The following is a 4,228-nucleotide window of genomic DNA, read 5'->3' on the forward strand; positions in this document are numbered from 1 at the left end:
ATCTGTTATTTATTCCTTTAGGAATTTATCTCACTGATTCATTTACGATCAATTTAGCCACTTGCTCTCACATCATTCTTGTAACATGCCAGCTATTTGTGGTGCCTAGATTCCTAGAATGTGTCATGGTTTTTTTTTTTTTAGTAGAGCCTTCACACAGGACTGTTGTTCTGTCTGAAATGCTATTCCCAGCTTCTCTTCATGGGATTGAAACTGAATTTGCGAAAATAACAAAAGTGAGATAAATCAAACACAACAGACTCCATATTGCTTCCATCCTTACAGGCTGGCTGGCTTTCCTCCTTTCTAGGCATAAGCTAAGCTAACCATGGGAGGAATTTCATTTACAGTGTAACTTGAAAGCAAAGATAATAATAGTTCCTGCCTAAAACGAAAACCCTCCTTGCTCAGGGACTGAAAACTACCGAAAGGCCATGAGATTAGAATAATTGGAAAGACCAGAATTCTGCTAAGATGTAGGCATAATGCTGCTTTGGAGTCAAGTGGCCACAAAGGTCACAAATTTATGACTTCCCCAACTGCTCCCACAGATAACATCACTATTGTGGAACCTAAGATTGGCCTTTTGAAATTTTTTTTTTAGGCTTTTATATTCTGGCAACCACTGATGCCAGCAGGACTCCTGACTCATGAATCAACTGGCCCTAGGGCCCCTCAACCAGAGAAAGACTCAGTGTATGAGGGCCATTTTCCACACACCTATGATTGCATCCCCAACCAATCAGCAGTACCCATTCCCCAGACCCCTGCTCATCTAAGTATCCTTGAGAAACCCTAAGTTATCAGCCTTTGGGGAGACTGATTTGAGTGATGACTCCAGTTCTCATGCATAGCAAGCCTCACTTTAATGAAATTCTTTCTTTACCATAGTACCACAGTCTCAGTGAACTGATTTTGTCTGTGCAGTGGTCAGATATTACCAGATCTTTTATAATATTCAAATTCCCACTTAATGATTATCTTCTCCAGCCAGGTCTCCCTTTACTATCTGAGCCAATTAATGTTGCTCCCCATCTGGGCCCATTAGTGTCTCTCCCCGTTACTCTCTATACTAGCATCCTCTTATTAACTTCATCGCACTCAGACACATTTGTTATTATGCATTTGTAAATCTGTTTTGCATTTTTCATTTGTATGTCCCTCCCCTCCCTACTCCTTGCCTGGAGCATAGTAGCTGCTTGATATACTTGGTTTTGTAAACAAATGAACAAGGAAGCTAATTCCTTAACATGCATCACTCTTTCACTAATAACTTTAGTTCTGTAGCAGATAGCCTCAAAAGAATAAAATTAAAATTTTGTGCATTGAAAATAGAAATTATTTACTCTTTAGGCATTTATATGTTATAGTAAAAGTAATAATGAGGATGAAGACTGATACTTAGAAGTGTTTACTGTGTGTTAGAATGTGCTACATAGTTTATTTTATTGAATTCTCATTAACAACAACAAAATGAAGAAGAAAGCAGAAGTGAAGCTTTTGAAGCTTAAGCTGCCAAGTCCTTGCTTGTACTGCCTTCTTCCAAACCCCAGGAAGGGAGGTTTCTGAGCTGTTTCTGAGTTGTATGCCTATGGCCATTTTGCATGTATGCTTTCTTTTAATTTTTATTTTTTAATAAAGAGACACCTTTCCCCAATTACATAATCTTCAGACACTATAAAACACGAATTCATTCCTGGAAATATACTTAAAATCCCCGTTTTGTAGATAAAGAAACTGAAACATTGAATTCGAGTTAACAAGAACTAGGAGCAGATGAATAAATGCTCTGGACCCTGATCATATACTCTAGAAATTACTATTTCAGCCATTATAAGTATAAACCAAATATAAAATTCTAAGACCCCAACCAACTGAAAGAACCCCCTTAAGAAGCCAAGAGGATCCCAAAGAAACCTGACAAACTGGTTCACGCCACGATGGGAAAGGAGGCAATGAACAAGCCTCACTAGATTCTCCTCCTTTTGGAGTTTGGCCACAAATGACCATCGTTAACATTAAAATAGAGATCATAAGAGACAAAACAGATTATTTGTAGAAATAAGAGACTCAACTCCAGCCTAACTCTGGTATAGTATCACATGACAGAAAGCAGACCCTGAAGGAAATTGAAGTATTTTACCTCAACATATATTTTCTTTGACATATTTTGAAATGGCCCTGCAAAGCCATTTCTTTGGGAAACGTATAGTCTCCTTTCCTTAGTAGGTCTTTTCCAGAGGGTCTGACATCTTTTAAGTTCAGATAAGAGACATTTACCATCTATTATCTCTGAAGCCTCTTATTTAGAGGCTTATTCTATATAACAAGAAACTTGGCTTTCACAATCCCCATTATTTTAACTCAAGCATTTCTTTATGCTGACTTCAACTGTTTCGGCAAAGCTTAATTCTTTCAACCAATTGCCAATCAGGAAATCTTTGAAGCCACCTATGACCTGTAAGCCCCTTCCCCCATCCCCAGCTTCAAGGCGCTCTGCCATTCTGGACCGAACCAATATATACATATACATATTGACTTATGTCTTTGCCTGTAACTTGTGTCTCTTTAAAATGTGTAAAACCAAGCTATAACCCAACCACCTGGACACATGTTCTCAGCACCTCCCTAGGCTGTGTTATGAGCCATAATCATTCAAAGATGAGGCTCAGAATAAACTTGTTTAAATGCTTTACAGAGTTTGGCATTTTTTGTCAACAGTAGATAGCAAATAGATGCACATTAGTAAAATATAAGGACAATAAAGACATGGTGGCGGCGATGCTGGCAGAGGAGGAGGAGGAGGAGAAGAAGAAGAAGAGGCAGCTCCCTTGAGCGTCCCCAGCAGCAGTAGTCACCGCGGCGACGGTGGGAGCGGCGGCTTCTTCCTCTCACCTGCGCTCCAGGGCTTGCTGCTCCCAGCCTGTGCGGGCTCCCCGGTTTCCCCGCCGCCATGTGGCGGCGGCCAAACTCCGCGGCGTCCCCTGGGCTCCGGCTTCGCCCTCTCCGCCGTGGCCGCGCGGCTTTTCGGCTCCGACATGGAAGACGGACCTTCTAATAATGCGAGCTGCTTCCGAAGGCTGACCGAGTGCTTCCTGAGCACCAAAGCTAATGGTATAGATACAGAAATCATGTAGAATGAGGATAGAAAGGAGGAAATCCCAACATTTACAAGGCTTGACCGATGAAAAAGTGAAGGCATGTCTCTCTCTTCACCCCCAGGTATTAGATGAATTTGTATCTGAAAGTGTTAGTGCAGAGACAGTAGAGAAATGGCTGAAGAGGAAGAACAACAAATCAGAAGATGAATCGGCTCCTAAGGAAGTCAGCAGGTACCAAGATACGAATCTGCAGGGAGTTGTATATGAACTAAACAGCTACATAGAACAATGGCTGGATGCAGGAGGAGACAACCAGCTACTCCTCTATGAACTGAGCAGCATCATAAAAATAGCCACGAACGCTGATGGATTTGCACTGTATTTCCTTGGAGAGTGCAATAATAGCCTGTGCATATTCACACCACCTGGGATAAAGGAAGGAAAACCCCGCCTCATCCCTGCTGGGCCCATCACCCAGGGCACCATCATCTCTGCTTATGTGGTCAAGTCCAGGAAAACACTGCTAGTAGAAGACATCCCTGGGGATGTCTTCCACGAGGTATTGGACTGGAATCAGGGACTCACATCCAGTCTGTTCTTTGCCTGTCTTAGTCACCAAGAGGTTGCAACAGCAAATCTTGCCTGGGCTTCAGTATCAGGTGCAGTATCAGGTGCAGGTATGCAGAGGCCTTGCCAAACAGACTGAATTGAATGACTTTCTACTCGATGTATCAAAAATGTATTTTGATAACATAGTTGCAATAGATTCTCTACTTGAACACATAATGATATATGCAAAAAACCTGGTGAATGCCGATCATTGTGCACTTTTCCAGGTAGACCATAAGAACAAGGAGTTATATTCAGACCTTTTTGATACTGGAGAGGAAAAGGAAGGAATACCTGTCTTCAGGAAGACCAGAGAGATAACATATGCTGACAATACTTGTCATACTGTGATATCATTCCCACCGGGACCCGCCTCCTGAAGGTAGAACTTCTGGGAATGACATCGCAGTCAGTGCCAGCGAAGCAGCGCCTAGGAAGCTTTAGCATCACTCCTGGAAATGCCGTCTTCCAGAGGCAGTCCTTTTGGAAATCATGTTGGAAAAACTTTCTAGTGCTCC

The 4,228-nt window shown here is 42.1% G+C and overlaps 1 pseudogene across 1 annotated transcript in view; it reads left to right on the plus strand.

Moving 5' to 3' along the window:
• The first annotated feature begins 2,805 nt into the window (after positions 1-2,805).
• Positions 2,806-4,228, plus strand: part of LOC100404705 (cAMP and cAMP-inhibited cGMP 3',5'-cyclic phosphodiesterase 10A-like) — a 32,201-nt pseudogene continuing 30,778 nt past the window's right edge. Inside the window, exons 1-2 of the transcript XR_008476891.2 lie at positions 2,806-3,114; positions 3,176-4,029. The product of XR_008476891.2 is annotated as a cAMP and cAMP-inhibited cGMP 3',5'-cyclic phosphodiesterase 10A-like (transcript). The remainder of the gene's footprint in view (positions 3,115-3,175; positions 4,030-4,228) is intronic.

Source organism: Callithrix jacchus, chromosome 15 (genome assembly GCF_049354715.1).
Source record: "Callithrix jacchus isolate 240 chromosome 15, calJac240_pri, whole genome shotgun sequence".
Lineage (NCBI taxonomy): Eukaryota > Metazoa > Chordata > Mammalia > Primates > Cebidae > Callithrix > Callithrix jacchus.